General features: G+C 38.0%; 1 long non-coding RNA gene across 1 annotated transcript; it reads left to right on the forward strand.

The window, feature by feature from the left end:
• The first annotated feature begins 634 nt into the window (after positions 1-634).
• LOC137039467 (uncharacterized) lies at positions 635-21,701 on the forward strand. Its single transcript, XR_010897659.1, has 4 exons — positions 635-725; positions 15,985-16,141; positions 19,886-19,986; positions 21,522-21,701. It is a non-coding gene; the product is annotated as an uncharacterized lncRNA (long non-coding RNA).
• The last annotated feature ends 4,758 nt before the right edge of the window (positions 21,702-26,459 follow it).

The following is a 26,459-nucleotide window of genomic DNA, read 5'->3' on the forward strand; positions in this document are numbered from 1 at the left end:
TGATTTTATACGCTTCTCTCTCATTTGTTTTTTAAAGTTATATCAGCCTTCTTAGTATTCTTCGAATATAGGCCTAGGCTATAAAAGAATGTCTGTTTTCCGTTGTTGTGTGTAAAATATGTGTAAGGTCGCTAGTGAACCAAGGTACGTAATTGTGTAGGCCTATAGCTACTTTTTCTGCAGCAATAATTAAATCTCTGATGACTCATACTTGTGTTTGCCTTTATTCCTCAAGGTGGAATATCTGTTTTGAGATATGGCTGAGATTGTGAATATTAAGCCAGATGCTGAATGTAGCTACTGTTAAAATGAGCTCTGATGAGGACAGTGATGATGGTAAAATCATCTGGTCAAATTGAATCCTTCCAATGTCCGAAAGGTAACGAATTATGTTTTTATTCTATTATTTTGTAAATATGAAAATATCAGGAAAGTTTTCCGCTATTGAGGCAGTTAAAGATCCATATACCGGTATGTTAGATATAGATCTTGGTTGCTAAAAACGCAAATAAATGTTGCTTATTAGTTATTACAATGTTTCTATTAGGGCTGCAACAACTAATCGATCATAATCGATAATTAAAATCATCGATAACGATTCTCATTAATCGATTAGTCGTGCCTGATCTCTGTACGCTGGCTACTGAATAGCTAATGCATTTTTATGGACAAAATTTGCATCTAGAAATAGTGGAGTGGAAACAGAGTGAGCTGATGCAGGAAAGGTATGTTATCCAAGCGGTCAAACTCAAACTCAAACATGAGAATTGTTTTATTTTAAGCTTCAAGCGAATGCATTAGCGTTTAACACACCCTCTGCCATGCGCTTTGACAGATGTGTGTGCGTCCTCAGCGCAAAACGTTCATTTTACAGGTCATCCACTGATCTATACAGATAACAGTTATATCCTCATCTGTAAATGCTACTAATTCATGCGAGTATTTCCATTTTGCTTTAAAGCGCGTCAGTCTAACAGTCTGCCTTAAACTTCAAACTTCACTGAACGAGCGCCGGTGCGGCGGGCTCGCGCATGCGCGTCAAACAGAACGCAGTCCATAAAGACAATTAATATTCAGTGCAAAAACATTCATTGGCTGAAATGTCTGCTATTGGACGGTAACTTTAGGTTTAAAAGTCAACATGTAATTCATGTATGTTATGAGAGTAGTAACTGTAAAGAGAGTAAGTCACTATAAATCTGAGAAGTTTCAACATGATACAAGAATTACAGCAGAAGACAGTACCTGTGCTGTGCCTGTGTGTCAGTAGAGTGAGTGTGTGTGTTTTCCCGAAGAACATTCCTTTTATCTAGTAACCCTGAATTTGTGTTTTTGTTAATCTTTAATATCATTTTAATGTAGGGATTAAAAAATAATTTTGCTTAGTATTTTTTTGTTGTTGTTGCACATAATGTAGGCTATAGCACAGATATACACTTAATCTAATTAAGTGTATATCTGCGAAGTCTAATTTTCTAACTGTACTTTCTAACTTAAGTGCAATCTAATTTGCAGCGAGTGTCGTCTAGCAACTCTCCATAGACTTGCAAGCTGGAAAAACCAAACTCTGGTCAGGCCAATCACATTGTGCATAGAGTCGGTGGGCAGGCTTAAAGGTCCCGTTCTTCGCGTGTTTTTGAAGCCTTGATTATGTTTACAGTGTGCAATATAACATGAGTTCATGTTTCGCGTGTAAAAAAACAGTATTTTTCACACAATTTACTTATCTGTACAGCGCTGTTTCCTCTGTCCTAAAAACGGCCTGATGATTTCCTTGTTCTATGAAGTCCCTCCTTCAGAAATACGTACCACGCTTCCCGTGTTGTGATTGGACAGCTGCTTAGCGCACTTTGCCCGGAGAGGTCCCGCCTCTTACCATAACGGGGAGATGCAAGCGCTGAATGCACGCTCTTCTCCACGTGGGGGAGCAACAAGACCATGCCCCCTATTTTGCGTGTTCTTGTGGGCGGAGGGTTAGTCAACAAATGGTTCTAGTGACGTCATTCCTGAAGGAAGTGCAGGGGTGTAGTCCAAACCGGCCGCTCGCTGTAAGCTTTGAAAGGGAACTTCTGCTAAATAAAATATCTCGCTTGGTATTGAACTTTGAGCTTTATAATTTTACAGGTATTATTTATGCTCTAATAGCAACATTACACACTAACTAAAGTTTGAAAGATGGAATTGCGAAGAACAGGACCTTTAACATAATGACGGCAGAGTTACGGAGGTTCCGCATGCTGCTTGTAAACAAAAAAGCTGGTGAACGGCGGTCTTTCGATTCGTCTTTGGCCGCGACACTGGAAGACTTGGAGTTGAGCTTTTCTTTGACAAAAGAACAAAGAACAGCACTGAAGTCATTCTTAAGAAGGGGAGATGCGTTCAGAGTTTTGCCGACTGGATACGTCAAAGTTAATCAACTAGCTCCGCTTCACATTGCTCTGGTTGGTTGTAGCTCTATCCAATTGCGTGCAGAGAGAATTTGAAAGACAACCGTTTATCCCGCCCCTCGCCCCTGTCAATGATGTGTTCCCAGACCCAACATCTTGATGTGGGTCTGGCTTGTCAGGCTATAATTTTGGTGCTTCATAGCCTCAGTTTGGATTCACTTTTCTATGGAATCGATGGTGAGGGGACCATTGACTTCCATAGTTTTTTTCTTTTTTCCCCCATATAATGGAATTCAATTGGGTGCCCCACAATTGTACGGTTACTATATATTCCTTTTGTTTTCAGCAGAAGATAGAAATTCTTACAGGTTTAGAGCAACTTCAGGGTGAGTAAATGATGACAGAACTTACTCTTTAATGTCAAACCAAGAAACTCCATTTGAACAAGTAGTCTGACTCTGGAAACATGAAATTAACTTGTACTCGAGGCCAAATCCAGCATTTCCTCAAAGGGTCGTGTGTCAGATTGAGTGTCTGACACCAGCTGCAGAGGACACGCAGTGAGACTCAGGACTCAGGAGATGACACACACACACCACCTCTAAAAATACCCCTCACTCAGGAAACGGCACATCACAAACGTGCACGCCAGGGAGCGTTCGTGGCCTGATTCGCTCCGGTTATCTGTTTACCGTTCATTGCCATATCCTTTTGCTGTTTGTTGTGACTTACAATTTGATTAGACCTGTTCTGCAACGCCTATGTGAGTTGTTTTGAGATTTTCAGATAAGTTGTTTCTATACTTTTAGCGCATGTTTGTTTTGAAAAAACTAATTAGCGGACGTAGTTGAAACGGTCGAGTGAAAACTTCCAAAATTGGAATGTGTAGCAAATTAATCATATGATTTACCCTCATAATGAACAACAAGGTTTTCCTGAAAGTTGAGCATGGTATTCTTGTTGTTTTGCAGCTAGCCTAGCGTTTCCTCAATAGTTATACGTGTTTTTAATTGTAAACTTTTTTGCCCTCTCTTTGGTGTATTTTATTGTTAAATAATAATAAGAATTTTGGTAGCAGGATCTGTTTGATTGTTTTTTTCAAGAACTATAGGCCTACACACATGCATGGGTAAATAAACTAAACTTAAATTGTTAAACTAAACCGTTTTTTCTGCATGTAAATAGTATACTGCACATCTACTATACATAACAGAGAAAAAGAGAAATTGTAAAGGGAAAATACAGATGGCGGCATGAAAGAATGACTGTGAAAGGGGGTACATTTTGTCAAAGAATGCGAGAGAGACAGAAATAAGACTGTGATGATGTTCCCCTTTCAAAATGACAGTGGGGAAAATGAGTAAAAGACAGATTTGTTGCTCTTTGCGAATACTAGTGTCAATCTTTCCACACTGATCTTTGTCTAAACCCAGACTGATTAGTACGTTCTTTCAGCCATTCACAGAATTCAATAATGCTGATAAACACAGATCTATTTGTCTAAAGATTCTTATTGGGACAAAAATAGGACCTAAGCACCATTCAAACCCATTTATTCATGTATAAAGGATTGGAGTTGTCTCAATAGAGCTGTACTGTAGAATCTAATCGCTAATGTTAAGACTAGAGATGTCTTCAGTCATGTGACTCCTGGCATGCATTCAGGTTCTTTTAAATATAATATGTTATGACATTGGCTTCAGAGATATTATAGATAACTGTATATGTACAGTGGGTACGGAAGTATTTAGACCCCCTTACATTTTTCACTCTTTGTTATATTGCAGCTATTTGCTAAAATCATTTAAGTTCATATTGACAGAAAAACACAGACTTGTTGACATTTTTGCAGATTTATTAAAAAAGAAAAACTGAAATATAACATGGTCCTAATTATTCAGACTCTTTGCTCAGTATTTAGTAAAAACACCTTTTTGAACTAATACAGTCAGAGTCTTTTTGGGGAAGATGCAACAATTTTTTCACATCTGTATTTGGGGGTCCTCTGACATTCCTCCTGGCTTATCCTCTCCAGTTCTGTCAGGTTGGATGGTAAACGTTGGTGGAGAGATTCTCAATTGGGTTTAAGTCAGGGCTCTGGCTGTGCCATTAAAGAACAGTCACAGAGTTGTTATGAAGCTACTCCTTCGTTATTTTATCTGTGTGCTTAGGGTCATTGTCTTGTTGGAAGGTGAACCTTCAGCCCAGTCTGAGGTCTTGAGCACTCTGGAGAAGGTTTTGTACTTGGATTTTGTATCCCTGTACTTGGCTGCATTCCCACAGCATGATGCTGCCACCATCACTGTTGGGACTGTATTGGACAGGTGGAATTAAGGCCTTAGAATTTAGGCCAAAAAGTTATATCTTGTGCTCATCAGACCAGAGAATCAAATTTTTCACCATCTTCCTTCAGGTGTTTTTTTTTTTTTTAACAAATTCCATGGAGGCTTTCATGTGTCTTGCACAGAGGAGAGGCTTCCATCGGGCTACTCTGCCATAAAGCCTCGACTGGTGCAGGGCTGCAGTGATGGTTGACTTTCTACAGCTTTCTCCAATCTCCCGACTGCATCTCTGGAGCTCAGCCACAGTGATCTTTGGGTTCTTCTTTACCTCTCTCACCAAGGCTCTTCACCTCCAATAGCCGGATGGCCAGCTCTAGGAAGGATTTTGGAGGCCACTGTGCTCTTATGAACCTTAAGTGCAGCAGAATTTTTTTGTACCCTCTTCCAGATCTGTGCTTTGCCGCAATTCTGTCTCTGAGCTATCTATCTATCTATCTATCTATCTATCTATCTATCTATCTATCTATCTATCTATCTATCTATCTATCTATCTATCTATCTATCTATCTATCTATCTATCTATCTATCTATCTATCTATCTCTCTCTCTCTCTCTCTCTCTCTCTCTCTCTCTCTCTCTCTCTCTCTCTCTCTCTCTCTCTCTCTCTCTCTCTCTCTCTCTCTCTCTCTTCTCTCTCTCTCTCTCTCTCTCTCTATATATATATATATATATATATATATATATATATATATACAGGTCCTTCTCAAAAAAATTGCATATTGGGATAAAGTTCATTATTTTCCATAATGTAATGATAAAAATTAAACTTTCATATATTTTAGATTCATTGCAGACCTTTTATTGTTTTAATACTGATGATTTTGCCATACAGCTCATGAAAACCCAAAATTCCTCTAAAAAAATTGCATATTTCATCCGACCAATAAAAGAAAAGTGTTTTTAATACAAAAAAGTAAACCTTCAAATAATTATGTTCAGTTATGCACTCAATACTTGGTCGGGAATCCTTTTGCAGAAATGACTGCTTCAATGCGGCGTGGCATGGAGGCGATCAGCCTGTGGCACTGCTGAGGTGTTCTGGAGGCCCAGGATGCTTCGATAGCGGCCTTAAGCTCATCCAGAGTGTTGGGTCTTGCGTCTCTCAACTTTCTCTTCACAATATCCCACAGATTCTCTATGGGGTTCAGGTCAGGAGAGTTGGCAGGCCAATTGAGCACAGTAATACCATGCTCAGTAAACCATTTACCAGTGGTTTTGGCACTGTGAGCAGGTGCCAGGTCGTGCTGAAAAACCAAATCTTCATCTCCATAAAGCTTTTCAGCAGATGGAAGCATGAAGTGCTCCAAAATCTCCTGATAGCTAGCTGCATTGACTCTGCCCTTGATAAAACACAGTGGACCAACACCAGCAGCTGACATGGCACCCCAGACCATCACTGACTGTGGGTACTTGACACTGGACTTCAGGCATTTTGGCATTTCCTTCTCCCCGGTCTTCCTCCAGACTCTGGCACCTTGATTTCCGAATGACATGCAAAATTTGCTTTCATCCGAAAAAAGTACTTTGGACCACTGAGCAACAGTCCAGTGCTGCTTCTCTGTGGCCCAAAAGTGTCTTGACCTGGGGAATGCGGCACCTGTAGCCCATTTCCTGCACACGCCTGTGCACGGTGGCTCTGGATGTTTCTACTCCAGACTCAGTCCACTGCTTCCGCAGGTCCCCCAAGGTCTGGAATCGGTCCTTCTCCACAATCTTCCTCAGGGTCCGGTCACCTCTTCTCGTTGTGCAGCGTTTTTTGCCACACTTTTTCCTTCCCACAGACTTCCCACTGAGGTGCCTTGATACAGCACTCTGGAAACAGCCTATTCGTTCAGAAATTTCTTTCTGTGTCTTACCCTCTCGCTTGAGGGTGTCAATGATGGCCTTCTGGACAGCAGTCAGGTCGGCAGTCTTACCCATAATTGTGGTTTTGAGTAATGAACCAGGCTGGGAGTTTTTAAAAGCCTCAGGAATCTTTTGCAGGGGTTTAGAGTTAATAAGTTGATTCAGAGGATTAGGTTAATAGCTCGTTTAGACAACCTTTTCATGATATGCTAATTTTTTGAGAAGGACCTGTATATATATACCGGTATCTCATTTATTCTCTAGACTCCTGAAGGTGGGCTGTGGTATCTGGCACCAAGATGTTATCAGCAGACTCTTTAAGTCCTGTAAGTTTCGAGGTGGGCCTCCATGGGCCTATATATATATATATATATATATATATATATAAGAATTATTTCAGATTAATTGTTGTCCCCCATATAACTTTTTTTTGTTTATCATTTATTTAATTTCTCCTAGCTTATAAATAGCTTATAATATTTAATGTCTCCAGTACACCAGTCTGCAATGATCAAGGTGTGCACTGGTATTGTTCTGTAATGTGCTCGTAAATAAGTAAACTTCCACCCTTAAATAAGTAAAGGAAGTATTATATAAGAGTTTGAAGTAAAGGTGGTAATTCTTGAGGTGTGATCATGCTGTCATGCTCTTCACCCGCTAATGTTCTGCGAGGCCTTGGGCCTTTGAAAGGATGCAGTGAAAATGATGTACTGTCTGCAATTAGCATGGCTACCCAATTAAATGTGCAGCCATTCAGATGGTGTTTGTGTGTATGTGTGTGTGTGTGTTCACGGGTGTAGTTGGCTCTGGAGGATATGAACACACAGGGAAGATTCTTTATGCCCACGGCCAATTTGTCACTTTAATTGCACTGCTGCCTTTGCAGTTGATTATCTACCAATAGAAACACACGTACGCGAATGCACACACAAACGTACAAAAATGTGTATTAAGCAAGCATTCACGTGAATGCACAAATTTAATGGTTAAAAAAAGCCACATGACTTCTGATAGACAGAGAATCTGCATTTTGTCCTGCTTATAACTTCATCAAGGTAATTAATACAAATTTCTACTCATTTTAGGAGCATATGTGCATAATTAGCCACTCACAAGCAAGTTCAGATCATTAGTCGCCTTCTAAACTGATATATCATCATCGTTATCCACGTCCATGTTGGATAAAGCTTCCCCTGGACTCGAATAAAATCAGTTTTTTCCAGCCAAGGCTATTATAGCCGTGGGGTTAAACAGGCCTGCGGTGAGCTGCATTTACATATAATTAGCGGCGCTGTTAAGAGTTCGGTAATGTCAGACATCATAAGCATCTGTATTTCTCTCTGCGGCTTTTTTGGGTTTAGTGACACTAGTACGTGTGGGACGGTGCCAGTTTGCCAGAGGCGTATAAGCGTGTCAGCTGTCAGAATATGTAAATATGCTGAAAGTTTTGTCTAGAAATAAAGAAACCGGTCTTCATCATTTCGGAGTTTTGACAAACATCACTAGAATCGAAAGGCCTTTAAATCACTATCACTAAAGTATCCTACAAACCTATTGTAGGAGACCTCCAAAACAAAACCAGGAACCTTTAAAATAGCATAATACAACCCATATATATGAGCAATGGTACTTGTGATGTTTGTCTAATTTGCTCATTAGCCTCTTCATTGCTTACTCTGCCAGATGTGACAAAACAATGTGTTCTGTAGCTCCGATAGCATGAAATGCAAACGTATTACTTCACTGCCGTCGCGGTGATGAGCAGGGAGTGTGTGAATTGATACGCTCTGATAGCACCGCAGGAGATGTGAAAACACTTTACCCGCCATGATATGTCATTACCGGCCACAGCTGATATAATGACGCCGTTTTCTAAACGTGCAATTTTCACGATTATTCCTTGTCAAACTAGCAAGGAATACAGTGACGGATGCAAAGAAAAGGCCTCTGTGTGTTTGTGCGCAAATGTAGAAGTGGCAATAGCCTCTGTGGGCATGCTGTGTGCAATCAAGCACAAATAGACGCAGGCGGTAAGCGCACTGACAACGCACACTCCTCACACCCGCGTGTGCTGTAGAAGTGAGTTTGTCACTAATCTGACTCCTGTTGTCAGACAAATTGTCCTTCGTTTTTTTCCTGGTGTCAGACATATCTGACTGTCTCTGGATCTGTCCGTCTGACCTGTTTTTTCCCGTTTTGGTAACATTACCAGCTAACAAATCTAAGGACGTTTGGCTAATGTTCATTAAAACATTATTTCTGAAGGTTCTCTGAATGTTCAAAACGTTTTAATAAATAAGTTATCAGAATTTTGTATAATAATTATCAGAATAAACCATTGTTTATAGTGGATTAGCCTAACAGTTAGCTAGCTACGATTTACAGGCATAGAGACTAGCGAGTTATGTAAGTCAGCTGAGATAGCCGGTAGCTTTTTTTCTGACATTCATTCGTTTGATTACGCAACTCAGAGAATATTCACAGTATAAAAGTTAATTTCTTTTACATGGACAATTTATGATGACTTTAGCTAGCTGGCTAGTATTGTAGCGACAATAACAAACATTAAACCAATCAACCCGTGTGTGATTGCTGCATTCCCACCTGCCCAAATGAACCGCACCAAGGGGGACAACTCTAGTGCGATTCAACCGAACTAAATGAGGCAGGTGTGAAAGCACCATAGACAGTAAAAGAAATGGACAGAGCGATCCCATAGACTTCAAAACGATCTCATAGGTGGAAAATGAAGTTAATTAGAAGCACTCACTTCCTGATGACTGAGCGTACTGCGCAGGCTCAGACTGAGCTTGATGACGTAGATGTGACGTAAGCCTGTCTGACAGTTGTAAGTCTTCTACTAGTTGTGGAAAGTGAAATCTGAATTACGTTGTTGAAATGTTTTGTCCCGTTGCTTTTGGCTCACTATGGGCTTCTCCCCATAGTGAGCCGAAAGCACTCTAACATAACACTGCAACTAGCTAAAAGTAGTTACGCTAACAATTGAACTACCTGATTTGGAAGGATAACAGCTTAGCTGTTTGTAAAATTATGTTTTCATAATGTTCATGATTGTAGTTGTATAGCATGTAAAATACATTTTTAATGTATTTCAAATACTTCCATGGTGTGTTATGATAACTGAGGAAATCCCATTGAGATGAATTGTAATGCTAACAGACAGCTTTCTTCAATGCTAAGTTACAGCTTTCTCCTTAAGTTAGTAATGTGTCGTGTAGCTAACTAAGGTGGATTGACTTTAGCTTCCCGAAGCAGTTTATGAGGTGCATTTCCATTTTCTATGTACTGTGAATGCTGTAAACAGCAAAGCAGCTTGCTAGGTTTTGGAACTGAGCTAATGTGTTAGCACAACACAGAATCTCACACTTACCTGCACCCCGCCGTGAAAAAAATCACTGCCATCATGATATCGCACCTCAGCGGTGGCGGAAATGTCCATCGCATTTCCATTTGTGTGTGTGTGTTGTGTTTGGAAATCATTTCTAGCATATCTCTCACTTGGATCCTGTTCTGAAAACACAGTAGGCTACAGATGAAAAACATTCTCTGATTCTAATCAAACAACATGTTTTTAACGACCGGCGTCCCAAAGCACCATTTCACCATTTTAAATCTGCTGCCAAAACAGTCATTATGGCATTAATGGTGAATCAATACAGCACAGGCTGGATCCCAGAAATCTTGAATCGATTCCAAAGGGGACAGCCGTTCCTTGTGGACCTCGAAAACTTTAGACCTGTAATATAAGAAACTTCATTATCTGAGAGTGAAATGCAGGTTGAATTTCTCTCGGTACAGCTGAGAACTTAATAAAAATGGAAATATAAAAAAGTGGTGTCTGCAATTTAAGGTATACAGCTAGGGAATATAAAGCTAATGAATTCTGCTGTGAAAGAAGTCTTATAAAAATGTATTGTGGTGGTATAGGACAGTGATAGTGTCAGCTGGTAATACCATGGTACTTTTTACTACTTTTTGGCTTTATTCCTGGTGAGTAATACTTTCTAATCCATGTTTTATGGTATTTATGTGCACTCCACACTGAAAAAAAATATTTAAAAAATAAGTTACCTGGTTGCCTTAAAATCTTGAGTCCATTGAAATAAAAATTTTTTAGTTAATACAATGAACATTTTTGAGAATCCACAACCTTTAATCAAATATTATTAAAATATTTTGTAAGCATATTGGGTAATTTTGTGTTTTATTTGTGATGACGCAGTGAAACATGCCAAATTGATTTATCAAATTTTTTGTGTGTTTCAGATACTTTATGAGTATCTGAAATATTTTGAGTTTCTATTTATTAAACCAATTTCCTTCATTATATCAACTCAAATTTTTAATTTCAATAAACCCAAAATGTTAAGGCATTCAGGTTACTTACTTTTTTAAGTTAAACCAACAATATTTTTTACAGTGAAGGTACTGTGTGAAGAATACCATGGTAAATGTCATAAAATACTGTAGTATTCTGTCCAAAAACTGTGATTCTGTGATTCGTGAAGTTTTTCATGAATTTATTTTTATTTTTTTATTTAAAAAGTACCACATACAAAAAATATATAATAAAATAATAATATTCAATATGTTATTATCGTTGACAAACCAAATTTTTTGGACAATACATTTCTTCCAGTTTCTTTCTTTCCTATTTTTTATACTTATGAATATTTATTAAAAAATTGTTTTAGTAGTATTAGTAGTAGTAGTATTTATATAAACATATAGAAAAATAGAAAAAATCTATAGAAAAATATTTCTTCCTTTCTTTTTCCACAAAACATTACTTTTCTCGTGTTTTCACTTTCTCCTTTTTTTTCCAAAAAAGAAATGAGAAAGCCTCCAGGTTGTGAATGTTAGATAAGGTCAAGCTGATCATAGAGAGGCCATTTACATAAAAACATTTTTAAAGATACAGACGCAAAAACAGACTGTTCTGCAGATCTAAGAGTCAGAGAAAGGGTGGAAAATGGTCTTGTGAAACTAAATTGACATTTTTTTGTGCTAAAAACCTTGACTAATGTTATAAGTAGACTTAAATGGTGTGGAATATGGCCCTTTAAATGAATCCTCATGACCCCTTAAGGTCACAAGACATAAAAGGGGGGTTGTTAAAACTAAAGACGGCCATTGTAACCTCAAATCGAGATGGAACGATCTCAAGAGAGAAGGTCCGATGCTTGCACCGTGTTTGCACGGCACACAGAAAAGTGCAATAATTAGCCCTGACAGTGATGGATGCGACAGCTCAAAGCTCATGGGGTTTTGTGCGGAGCAAACACACATATAAACACATGCACAATGTTAGACATGTTTGGTTTTTCTAGTCCTAAAAGAACCCAGGCTGACAGATTTATAATCAAAGAATATAGTTTTTTTTTTTTTTTTTTTCAATTGCATAAAATGCTGTAGTGATGTTGAATATTGATTGTTTCATTCCCAAAGCTGCGTTACTAACTGCATATATCAGACTTTAATCAAATCAGAGCATTTTTTCCTTGCAGATTGTTTTGTTTTCTGAATAAATGCCATATGCTGCAGCAGATTAAATTAACACAGGAAAATTTACATTTCTCCGGGGCGTCTAGCATCCGTAAGTGCGCGGGCAAGAGAGGACAGGTCTGGGTTTCGGTGATAAGTTGTGTTTTATATGAAATAGCTGCTGGCTATCGAGGACTGGTTTATGAATGCCCTTTGAAATGCTACTCAGTTCTGAGGGTGACTAAATTCTGACCGTAATTCACCTTGTGCTATATGGAAATTCGGTCACTGAGTCACATGAGTATGTAGCATTTTGTTATGCAGTACTTGCCATACTTGCAGATGCTGTATTTCTAAGTTCACAGCCAAAAGAGAGATAATTTTGTATTTTACACAGCTGTCTCTTTTTATTTTTATTATCATGCAACAAAGAAACTTATACAGTGTAAAAACGATTTTTCAAAGTTGTAAATAAAACAGATTACTTTGTCTTGCACACGTCTGTGCGTAGTGGTTCTTGAAGACCCAACTCCTGCTGCAGTCCACTCTTTGTGAATTTCCCCCACATTTTTGAATAGGTTCTTTCACAATCCTCTCTAGGGTGTGGTTATCCCTATTGCTTGTACACTTTTTTCTGGCACATCTTTTCCTTCCCTTAGGCTCTCTATTAATGTGTTTAGACAGAGAACTCTGTGAACAGCCAGCATCTTTTGCAATTAACTTTTGCGCCTTGCCCTCCTTGTGCAAGGTGTCAATGGTCAGCTTTTGGACAACTTACAAATCAGCAGTCTTCCCCATGATTGTGTAGCCTACAGCAGGGGTTTTCAAGCTTGGGTCCTGGGTCCCAGGTTCTAAGGGGTCCCCAGAAAATTGCAGGGACTAAAAAGACAAAGCAAATGGTTAGAAGAAATTAGAAAAAAGTTTTTTTTCATATATAAAAATATGTGACCCCAAAACCAGTCATAAGTGGCACGGTGGTAATAGCCAACAATACACTGTGACGGTAAAAATCATTATTTTTTCTTATACGCCAAAAATCATTAGGATATTAAGTCAATATAATGTTCCATGAAGATATATGTATGAATCTTTATTTAAAAAAAGGGACCCTTATGACTGGTTTAAAAACCACTGGCCTACAGCACTAGATTGAGAGACCATTTAAAGGCCTTTGCAGGTTTTTGAGTTATTTAGCTGATTAGAGTGTGGCACCAGGTGTCTTCAATATTGAACGTTTCACAATAATCAAATTTTCTGAGATACTGAATTTGGGATTATCCTTAGTTGTCAGTAATAATCATCAAAATTAAAAGAAATAAACATTTGAAATATATCAGTCTGTGTATAATGAATGAATATAATATACAAGTTTCACTTTTGGAACAGAATTAGTGAAAAAAAACTTTTATGTTGATATTCTAATTATATAACCAGCACCTGTACATGCTTTAGAAGTGTGTTTATTGTTAGTTAATGTAGTTAACTAATGTTAACAAATGAAACCTCATTGTAAAGTGTTGTGTGAAATGTAGCTTGACTGCAGCTAAACTACCATGGTAGCATCATAGTGGCTTTACATTGATCTAACCATGATTTTACTATTGATAGCCATGTTTTTTCTATGAATACCACAGTTAAACTATGGTAAATAAAAGAAGAATTCTCATGTTGTATAGTGTTAACACAGACATTTCCACTTCCTGCATACAACCAATGTTTTGAGAAACATGTTTGCTGTATTAAAAGACTGGTTTAGTGTTGATCTACACTTTGTACCAAACAAAACTAAACTGCTTAAAGACTTTAATTTATATTGATTTTAAGTTTGTAAAGGATAGATGGGCCTATACTCTAAGAAAGGGAGAAGTTAAATCAGTTTGTAAGCATTTATTTGTCCGTTAAATAGCAGTATCTGTACCTGTGATTAAAGCATTGTATCATGGTTTGCCTCAGGCAGGGCTTTGCTTTGGCGTGTTTGTTTGCACAGATCTGAAACGGAATTAACTTCATTTAATCCTTCATTGAAACCTCCACCTCCCAAACCCACAAATTAAGCAGCACAGAAACCAGAAAAGCTGGTTGTGGATCAGGCCACATCGTCAAACACTTAGTCATGCGGAAGTAATTTCAACCTAGCATGTGTTTCGGTAACGGGAAGAGATATCAACACCAAAGAATTAATTTATTATTCCACATATTTTTTATGAGGTCATTTGGCTTCTATTGTATATAGAATGAATAATTTGATATCCGGGCGACATATGACAAGCCTGACTTCAATGTTTGAGGAACATTTAAATTCAGAGATGTGTTAGCCATCAGATAATTTCCATTTGACTCCATTAATTCACGGACTGCCGCACAAACCCCTGCTGTCATAACGGCTGTTGTACATCAAAACATATCGCGGCGCTGAACAAGACTCCTACGTATTGTTAATGAAACTCATTTAAATGAGTCATTTATCAGGGCAGAAACACAGCTGTTCGCCTCTCTGGGCCCTGAAATCTTCATCAGAGATCTAAATTAAAAAAGCGCGTATTATTTCTCGAATGGACAGTTGGGGGTTGTTGAGATATAAGACTAGCCTTTTTATTATTGGTGCAGAAAAGTATTAGCAGAAATGCTAACAAATGTTTTCTCTTATTTTGAATTGACATTACAAGAAATTGTACATCCAAATTTTTTTTTGCTTATAACTCTGGTCTTGGATGCTGATTGGTCAGTACATCATTCAGACTTTTTAAAACAGCTATGAATACCTGCTCACTTTACCTGTTAACCTTAGCCCTAGATACAGTAGAATGCATGGCACATAATGAATTTTATGGTATTCATAATTTTATGATAATTATACCAAAAGGCTTGCGCCCTGCCTCAAAGCAAAAATGGTTCAGTAATGGTTTGAGGAGCACAACGAGTTTGAGGTGTTGACTTGGCCTCCAAATTCCCCAGATCTCAATCCAATCGAGCATCTGTGGGATGTGCTGAACAAACAAGTCCGATCAATGGAGGCCCCACCTTGCAACTTACAGGACTTAAAGGATCCGCTGCTAACATCTTGGTGCCAGATACCACAGCCCACCTTCAGGGGTCTAGTGGAGTCCATGCCTCAACGGGTCAGGGCTGTTTTGGCAGCAAAAGGGGAACCAACGCAATATTAGGATATAATGTTTTTAATGTTAATATTAGGTTATATCATGCCTAAATATGTACACCGATTAGGCATAACATTATGACCACCTTCCTAAAATTGTGTACAAACTGTAATGCATGTGTATTCTGACACCTTTCAATCAGAACCAGTAGCTCGTCTGTTTGATCGGACCACACGGGCCAGCTTTGGCTTTCCACGTGCATCAATAAGCGTTGGCCGCCCATGACCCTGTCGCCGGTTCACCACTGTTACTTCCTAGTGCTGTGATGATGAGAGAATCAGTTTTTTTTTTCACTGTCATAATGTTATGCCTGATCGATGTATACAAATACAGTATTTATTCACATAACCTTGTTACAATTAATTATGAATATGTATATTCACAGTACATTATTGAAATAAAAATATTAAATGCATTGTTTTATAAAATAATATGGTTTATATTCATATATTATAAAATATATGAATGCATTCATATAATTATATTGATATTAATTATATCACCATGAGTTTAATATGATTTTTATTGAAATTTTAAATGTATACTTGTGTATTTATGGATAGCAATTAATTATGGAATAAAATTAATATGTATATTTAAATGAATAATAAATTAAAATATTGAATGTGTGTGTAAGGCTATGTTTAAGGTGTACAGTAGGTATGGTTAAGCATACATACGTTATTTGTAATAGTTAAATTCCAGTCACACACATTTTTGTCTTTGTTCATGTCTCGTGTTTTTTAGATCCTGTATTTCATGGATGACATCACCTCAGGGTGTGTTTCTCGACTGTGAGGATCTCTGGATGGATGGACCTGCGGGTTTGATCTTCCTGGATCAGCCACATACTGTTTGACATCATGTGACACCTGCTGAACCACTGACACACCGAAACAGACAGGTGTGTGTGTGTGCGTGTGGGTTTTTCTGCAACCGTTCAGGGACGTGACCCATAAACCTCCCTATCCCTGCTTGTGTGTGTGTGTTTGAGCAGTTCTGTTTGTGTGTGCGTTTTTAACCTTGAAGGTCAGGCTCAGGTGCAATCGTGTTAATGATGTGTACATGCCCCGCAGATCAACTCTCACTTTTTTCCTGATCTTTTGATCGTTGCTTTGGTTTTTGGGTCAAAAAAATAACGAAATGTGTGCAAATAGATGTAAATCCCTGCACGTTTGCAGACACAATAAAATAAATAACATCAGACAGCAGACAAAACAAAAACACTGGCTTTCAGGTCAGATTCCTCTTTAAAGCGTCTTTTAAAACATTCAACATTAACGCTCTTTGTTCTTGGTTTCTTTTTAATACAGGCGTATAATGAGTAACTAATGCAAACTAACTCATTTTCTCTTAGAAAAAAAAAGTACATAGATGTTATATTAGAAGGTGCTTTGATGCTATACTATGATCCTGAATGATTACCATATTACATCCAAAGAGTAAAAACATAGCAATATGATAAAAACCTACCAATACATTTTTGACATACTGTATTTTCCATAATGAATAATGTATTACATTGGTACTAAAAGTACATTAAAATATCATACACTGTCAGAAAAAAAGGTACATTGCTGTCACTGGGGCGGTACCCTAAGGTACAAAACCGAAAAGGTACTAATATGTACCTTTAAGGTATTAATATGTACCTTTAAGGTACTAATACACACTCTTAAAGTGCTGATATGTACCTTTAAGGTATTAATATGTACCATTAAGGTACTAATACACACTCTTAAAGTGCTGATATGTACCTTTTAAGGTACTAATATGTACCATTTAGGGGTTAGGATGTACAAAGATGTACCTTTTCACTTTTGTACCTTAGGGTACCGCCCCAGTGACAGCACTGTACCTTTTTTTCTAAGTGTATAAAAGTACATATAAAAATATCTGACAATACAAATACAAATTCCAACCATATTCCTGCAAACAGTAAGTAGGGATTTTATCCACTTCTTGACTGTCGAACCCATTTCTGAATAAATTTAAAGTTTCTTAGTAAGACATCATTACGATAATATCCCCTGTGTTGTCTAGATCTAACGCTAATGCTAGTATTGGAAACTTCAAGTAGCTCACATAACAGTTTGGCAAATGACAACGGTTAATATTATTTCCTGCCAGTGTTGTCATAAAATACAACAGTAGATACATATGTCGATCCCTTTTGAAGAATTGAAATCTAAATTTGCCTATATTTCATCATTAACACATAACTCAGAAGCTAACTACGTTTACTACTACTGTTTAGTTGCTTACAGATCGCTCACTCGATTCTTGTAGCTAACGTCACCATATAAGTTGAAACGATAGTCATTTGACAAGACTTCTAGTCAATTTGTTAAATAAATATAAAATTTTGAGAATTGGAGTGGCTTCTACATTACTTTGTTTGGCTAAATAAATCGACTTTTAAATCAGTACGCTGCTGTCAAAATGTAACGTTACTGTACAAATAACATATTTACGTGCTACACAGTTCAGTTTGTGATTCAAAGTTAAGAAGCTATCATTGTAAAATCATTGCCATGACGGATGGTATATCCAATCAGAGCAGAACTCTGCATTAATATTCATGACCCTTCCCTTCCAAATAAGGCAAAAACAGAGCATTACATCCTAGGGACAATTTCTAGGGTTATAAATGGACCTGTAAAACCGACCTTAAACAAGCCACTCTTGTCTCTCTATTTAGATATCAGAGAACAATTTAAAATATTGTTTCAAATCATTCTAGGGCACCTTTAAGCCTTAAAACTGCGTAATTAAGGGTGTGGCCACTTGAGTGACAGGAGAATTGTCACTATGGTCGAGCTAAGTGGGCGTGGTTTCAGCAATTAGGCACCTCAGCTCCACCCACATCCCTCCTCTATACCCATTTTCAATTATCTGGGAGTGACGCGCGGTGACTCGCTGCCGAGAGGGCGATGGCCGACACACTTTAGGCTTTAAAACATCTCTTCAGAAACCTATGGGTGACGTCACGGAAATTAAGTCATATTTTTCCGACAGTCTATGATGCAAATACATAAATCAGAAAAGTATCAGAAAAGGCTTATGTCTTTTTGGACGTATACCAGTACCAAGTACCATATTGTAGCACAGTTCTGGCAAAGATTGTGGAGATTGTTTTTTTCCAGATATGTTGCCTCTCTTAGTTTTGAAGGGCAATTTTGCAGCATTTTTGTGTTGACAGCGCAGTTTTTCTTGACGTTAGCTGTTGGGACGGTTTTGATGCAGGAAGGGTGGGCTGTCGCTGGGAGTTTGGAGTGTGTTTGGTGACGAGAAGCATAACAGAGTTATTTCTATAGACAGGACAGTGAGGAGAAGCCTGAGGAATGAACACACACACACACACACACACACACATGCAAACACAGACACATCGAGTGCTGCGGGGACAGACGTCCCCAGACGATCCAAATGGGCACAGCAAGGAAGAGGTCACGTCTATATTTGGCAAGGTCATCAAAGAGCCTGGAGGAAAAACGAATGATGTTTCATACTTGTGTGGTTTTGAAAACGAGGCCTTTTTAGACTCATAGGGAGGAATAATGACACATTACTGATGAGATGAGCTGACGTTAGGAGAGGATGAGGAAGTGAATGCTCTTTTAGAGAAGAGGGACATCTCTCCATCCGATTTCACCTGTTCAGCTTTGATAGCTTCACTGGTTGGAAGAATGACGCAGAGTGAACTTCAAAAATAATGGTTATTAAAAAATAATGCTAATTTAAATTATGAAGTTCCCTTTGACTAAATTTAAAGGGTATCAATTTAAATCTAAATTGTGGTTCTAAAAAAGGCTTTACTTTTTTATATACACCCTATGAAGATAGGAAATATATAATATGATCTCATACTGCCACCTTAACTAGCATCAATGTAGTATTGTTTCCAATTTTTTTTAATCAAACTTTAAATGAACAGTAAATCTATAGCGGTTTGAAAGTATCTTCCCGCACCATTAAAATGGCTTCCTGTCTCTCTCTCTCTCTGACAAACTCGTTCTCATTTGCCGCCCATCATCATCATGCTGTTCTGTTTAGGTCACCTGTCCTTGACCCCTCTGCTTTGTGCGCTCGGCTTTCTGGAAGTTTCTCTGATTTGCCGTGCGGTTCAGCGAATCCCTCAGAGGGTCTTTCACCTGTCTCCTAACAGCTCCCAGAATGCAACACTGCGCAGGACAACACGCGCCTGGCAATTAGAGAAATGGAAACTGGAGTGCTCTTCGGAGAGGGGAAATAATTGGATGTTAGAGCACGTATGTGTGGACTGACTTGATTTACTTTTCTCAAAGCAATTACTGTGGTCGAATAAAATGCAGCAATTTCAGCATTATTGGAATCGTTACCTTTACGCCTTTGTAGTTTATTACAGACTTTATTATTTGGACACAAACTGCAGATGAATGAAGGTAAGTGGCTCAAAATGGGATTTCTTTGCTAAGATAAACGTTCTTGTTGCTTTAACGCCATTTTTCCATCTCCTTTTGTCAAACTTCCAATGTACGGCCACATTCCCATTGTGAGCACACCTGTTTCGTTTGTACAAACATGTGAGTCACAAAACAAAACTCAACGACACCTGTGCAAACAAACTCAGCATAATGTACATGTTTCTTTTTCCCTCGTTCTTTAGAAATCACACTGGCTCAAGGAAACAAAAAGACAAGGACAACAGGAAGAGGATGTGGCAATCAAACATATGTTAGGACATAAGCACTAGATGATTACGTTACTGTATGTATACTATACGTTTACTCAGACACACACACACATACATATATATATATATATATATATATATATATATATATATATATATATATATATATATATATATATATATATATATATATATATATATATATTATCTCATAACTTTTGAAATATAGACGTAATTTTATATAAAATATGACAAAATATTAAATAATGATATATTGGTATATTTGTGTTTACACATTTTCTAGGCGGTATATTTAGTTTTATAATGTAAACATACTGGATTTTGAAAGGTATATTATACATAAAAAATCTGATAAAATAGTAAATTACAAAACATTTATTGTAGCAATTGTGTGTATGTATATACACTGTATTGCCTAAAGTATTGGGAGACCCCTCCAAATCATTTAATTCAGGTGTTCCAATCACTTCCAAGCAGACGCTTCTACAAACGTTTGCGAATAAATGGGTCGCTTTCAGGAGCTCAGTGAATTCAAGCGTGGTACGTGATAAGTTGCCACCTGTGCAATAAGTCCATTTGTGAAACTTCTTCACTACTAAATATTCTATGGTCAACTGTTAGTCCTATTATAACAAAATGGAAGCAATTGGGAACAACAGCAACCCAGCCACGAAGTTTACGTAAAATCACAGAGCGGGGTCAGCGCATGCTGAGGCACACAGTGCGCAAAAGTTGCCAACTTTCTGCAGAGACAATAGCCACAGACCCAGACCCAGGTTGTTTTTCAGGGGGTGGGCTTGCTCTTAGTTCCAGTGAAAGGAACTCTTAATGCTTCAGCATGCCAAGACATTTTGGACAATTTCATGCTTCTAACTTTCTGGGAACAGTTGTGCACAAGGTCCATAAAGACATGGATGAGTGAGTTTGGTGTGGAGGAACTTGACTGGTCTGCACAGAGTCCTGACCTCAACCCAATAGAACACCTTTGGGATGAATTAGGGTGGAGACTGTGAGCCAAGCCTTCTTGTTCAACATCAGTGCCTGACCTCACTAATGAGCTTCTAGAAGAATGGTTAAATATTTATTAACACCATAAACACACACCTAAATCTTGTTGAAAGCCTTCCCAGAAGAGTTGAAGCTGCTATAGCTATAAGGGGTGGGCCAACTCCATATTAAACCGTACGGATTAAGAATGGGATGTCATTAAAGTTCATGTGCATGTAAAGGCAGACGTCCCAAAACTTTTGGCAGTATAGTATGTATATTTATATTACAAAGGTATTAAGATCACCTAGCTTTGGTTATCTTAAAAGTGTCAAAATATAAAATTATATATTTAAAAAAATGATTTAAATATTTAAAAATATATAATACCGTATGGTATTTTGAAAGGTTTATTATACATTAAAAAAAAATCTGTTAAAATGTAAATAATAAATTACAATATATTAATTGTAGTGTGTATATACTACGCAAATATATAATCAAATCCAAACCAACATCTGTGAAATTATCACCTTATTTTCAAAACTTTCATCTGAGTTTGACCTTGCAAATCCCTTTTCTGGTTCCATCTGTTTATCAGTACTTGTTGATGGAGGGCAGCAGATTCTGGATTTAGAAGAAAACCTTTATCGAGTCCCACCGCCCTTGAAACGGATGACATCGATCGGGGCAGCCAGAAGATTCTGACCCCTCCTGCCCCGCAGGACGATCAATGGACCTCCGCTTCACTTCCTGAACATCAGCAGAGGATTAAACAATCTCCCAGAACAACACAATTAACTCCAATATACTGGACATCAATATTGAGGTACACAGATAGCACATAACACTTTACGCTTTACGAAGTACACTGTTTATAACAATTTATAATGTTTAACAAAGATTTTTACAGCATGTCATGCGTTCAGTGTTCAATAATAGCTTTAAGACAATTTACAACATTGCAAAGACTGAACAGATATTTATATAATATACATATATATTTACAATCGTGAACACCAATTTTACAGCATGCAGTGTATACAATATAGTGTAAAAGTAGTATTGATTTAATTAACATACTGTGATGTAAATGTTGAACATAATTTAAAGATTTGAATCATTTAAGATTGGAAACGTACAATTAACAGCGAAGAGTGTGTTTTTATGAGTTCGTCTCGATCTGTGAAGGGTGTAAATGGTGGTGGGTTTAAACAAAAGGTAGAATTGAGAATAACCGCTTTTGACAGATCAGAAAGAGAAACCCCTTTATTCTCCATCAGGATCAAATGAGTGGTCTTGAAAGACCAGCGGACTGTTTTATTAAGTAGGAGTCCAGCCTGGAGCCGTCCACATCAGAGCGGGTTCTTTGAGTGGCCTTGCTTTTCACCGAAGCGTTATTCTCTTCTAATGGAGAACTGAAAGCCGCCGCAACCTCTAAGTTAACCTCTGCCGAGTCGTAGATGCTCCCGGAATGGATATTTCACCTTGTAGTTTACAGCAAATAACCGCTACAGCATCACTAATAACATGCATTTGATTGGCAACATGAATGTCAGCAGGTTTTTGCTATTCTCATGGGCTTTGCTTAAGGATATAAAAACAGTATTGTGTGTACTTGTAGAAAAATCAATGTTCCCACAGCTCGATTGGCGTGATGTTTTTAGTTACTGAACTGGTTTAGCATCCATATAAGGAAGATACACCAGTGCATCTCTACCGATTAACACCCATGAGGTTTGAATCAGGCTTTTTAAATGAGCCTAGCTCCACTATCTACTCATTTATGCTGTTTAATCTGCATCCTTTGGGTGTTAGGAGTACTACTATGAGCCTGATAAGGAAGTTCTTAAAGGCATAGTTCAACCAACAATAAAAATGATCGTTTATTCACCCTCATGCCATTCCCAATGTATATGGCTTTCTTTCTTCGAATAAGCGCAACAATTTTTAAGAAAATAGTGATAAGTGAGCAAAGAGGTCAAGATGTCATCTTACGTGAGCATTCCAATACACAAATATTTTCCGAACATGAGCACCTGGAATGAAGAAAGTGATAAGCATGGTTGAAAATGATGAGCAAGCATTGCTTTGTTTATGGTTTGTATATCTGCAGTCCTAGTTTTGGTTTCCCTTTTTGAATGATGAATATTGATACCTGCTGATATAAACAGTTGGTAGTTGGCCATAATCCTTTTGGTCAATTGCAGGTTTTTGGCCCAGATTCAGCTGACGCGAAGCAACAACACAGTCGGCTTTTGTCGCCGCTAGTTGTTTAACGGTAGCTTGGTGTGTGTCAGGAAGTGATGGTTTATTTTCATGAATTAAATCTAAAACCATACCAAAAAAAAATCCATTACATCCACATGGGGCATCGTGTTAAAGGACAACTCTGGTGAGAAATTAACCTCGGGGTAATTAACAGATGGTTACAGAGTAGATCGTTCTCTGCGATGCGTTTTCATGAAAATCGAATCTGAAGAGTTTTATCTCTAAAAACAGATTAGCTCATAACACTAGTCTATGGGGTAAGTCAAATCAAATCGCTAGTTAATACCACTAACAAGGCTCAAACAATTTAATAAGAAGATACTTAATAAAGACAGTGCATTACGTGTTCACAGACAGGCGCCATCTTGGAAAACAGACTTGACTAGTCGAGCGACGAACGCTGTGCTAAGTGAGCTGGTCGATAGGAATTAAGTTTGTGAAATCTAATTACATGGACATTTAAATTTTTATTTATTTATTTTCTCTGTTGCGTTCAGTGCTTTCTTCCAGAAACAAAGGACCATATGAGATTCCAAGTCACAATAGAGGGAATGCACGTGACGTCATCGTCAGCTGGAGTGCCTGTGATTACACCCCGCTGAGTGGCAGAAAGACTGAGAGGCAGCATTAGTTTACAGCGCGAATGCAGCGAAAACACACAAAACCAGGCCCGGCGCCAGAAGTGGGGTAGGGGGAGGCTTGTCCACGGACCGCATAGACATCGCTGTTCTGAGCTTGAGATGGACTTGATAATAGCGTGTAATTTTCTCACTCAAACCACTGCCACCTGCTGCTGCTTCCGCTTTTAGAGTGAAACGCTACACATAACTGCTTGTCTAGGATATGTAATCCTCTGTAAGAATTTGTAATAATTGCATATTATCAGCGAAAAGGAGCTAGCAAAAGATCTAGTGTGTATCTGTATTTGCACTCGTCAAATGATTACATTTCCAACGTGTTTCGCCTCGGTGAGTAATGTAGCCAATCACAGACATGTTTGTAGACTTCTACAACGGATTTGGCCAATCACAGGTGTTCAATTTGGAATCACTCACCGCTCGAGCGTCCAGGCGCTGAGTTCAGTTAAACACGCGCAGCAATCCTCTGTAAGTGCAGACATTGTGAAAATAAGAGATTAATTGTATACCAACGTCACTGCGGAACTTTGTGAGATTGCGTTTATTGAATGAGTGACAGCTTTTAGTGAATATAAAGTATATTACCACCACTACACGCTTCAAAACACTGACCCATCCACATATACATGCGGGATTCACTTGAAAAATGTGATGAATGACAGTTATAAACATTCTTGTCGAAATGAGGCTCCTAAAAATGTCAGGAAAACACAATTCCTGGCTGCATATCATTATCGATGGATCACTGAATCTTTGGTAAGTTGTAAGGATTGTTTGCTCTACTCGTGTTTTCCTCCATAAACTCCAGTCACGCAGCAGCTCTTCTGCCACTCAGCCCCAGCTGAGGGGGCGTGTTACGGCGGGAAAGTGACGTCAATGCATTCCCTCTATTCAACAGCATTCGTGGCTCGACTAGTCGAGACTGTTTTCCAAGATGGCGCCTGTCCGTGAACGCATAATGCACTGTGATACTTTATAAAGTATCTTCTTATTAAACTGTTTATACACTTAAAGTTCTCAATGCTTCGGTTTGCATGTGGGGGCCCTCATTATGCTACCGTGTTAGTGTGAGGCTATTTTGAGCCTTGTTAGTGATTTAATTACACTTACCTTTTGCCCCATAGACAAGCGTTATGAGCTAATCTGTTTTTAGATAAAAAACTCTTCAGATTCGATTTTCATGAAAATGCATCCCAGAGAACGATCTACTCGGTAACCATCTGTTAATTACCCCGAGGTTCATTTCCCACCAGAGTTGTTCTTTAACGCGATGCCCCATGTGAATGTAATGGATTTTTTTTTTGTATGGTTTGAGATTTTAATTCATGAAAATAAACCATTATTTATAAGAATTTATTAAATTAAGAATTTGCTCTCGTTTGAGTAAATCGTAAATCGTGCCCACAAATTAAGAATTCGCTCTTGTTTGAGTAAATCGTGCCCACAAATTCCTAATTTGTTCTCTTGTTTTAGTAAATCTTAATTAAGATTTCGTTCCCACTAATTCATTTGTTCCCTTGTTTAAGGAAATCGTGGCCACGTTGAAGTAATTCATTCCCTCGTTTTTATTTAACTAAAACAAGGGAGCTAATACAACGCGGCCATGATTTAGTAAAACCAGGGAACAAGTTATTATATTGTGCACACAGTTTACTTTACAATGGAACGAATTAGCAAAACAAACTGACGTAATAGTAAATTGTGGAAACAAATTGCCAATTTAAGGCCACAGTATACATATTTTCTCAGGAGAAAATGATAACTGAATTAAAATAAAGTATGAAAAAAATTAATATTGCCAAGGCAACTTTTTCAACATTGAGGTTTAGCTGAAATTTCATTGAAAACAGAAAATTGAAAAATAAAAACAAAATATGATCAAAAACTATAATAGTATAGCAATGAGTCTAAAATAACATAAATTTCTTGAACTAAAAATGCCCATAGACTCCAAGTTTTCAAGGTACGATCGGTCACTATAGTTTTTTAAAGGCGGGGTCAGAAATGAAGGGTTAATTAAGGAACTGCTTCTAATTTGAAATGGCCTTATTTGCGTCATTAGTATCAATGGAGCTGTACAGAGTGAGTCTTTCACCCTCAAGGCACATGTACAGCATGATAACACCAACCAGATCCATTTGTCAGATCAACTTCCCTGCAATTAGACGAGCTTGTGGCCCAGCCATATCAAATCAAATCACTCTGATGAATCTACTCTCTCTGTGTCCCCCTGGCTCGAAAGACTCTTTCTCTGTAGTCGAGTTCAGACATGATGCCAGCTCTCAGACAGATTCATTAACTGCTTGGCTTTGTCGTGTTGAAGGCTTCAGTCAACATCGGATGTGATGTTAAACTCAACATCTAGATGTGACGTGACAGCAAACAGACTTCTATTATGCTGCATTTAAAAGTGAAACGAGAAAGACTCTCTCATACAGTATCTCAATTTATTGTGCAGTATCACATTTTTGTTGTTGTTGCATTTATTGTAATTTCATTTGGTGGCACTATAGGGTTATCATCATCAACTAAAACTAAAACCATAAAAATGTAGTATAGCCTAGTAGTGTGCCACTGGCTGTTTGCTGCAGTTTAAAAAAATGCGCTAAATCCATTTTTGTTTTGAAAGG

Source organism: Pseudorasbora parva, chromosome 14, assembly GCF_024679245.1.
Source record: "Pseudorasbora parva isolate DD20220531a chromosome 14, ASM2467924v1, whole genome shotgun sequence".
Lineage (NCBI taxonomy): Eukaryota > Metazoa > Chordata > Actinopteri > Cypriniformes > Gobionidae > Pseudorasbora > Pseudorasbora parva.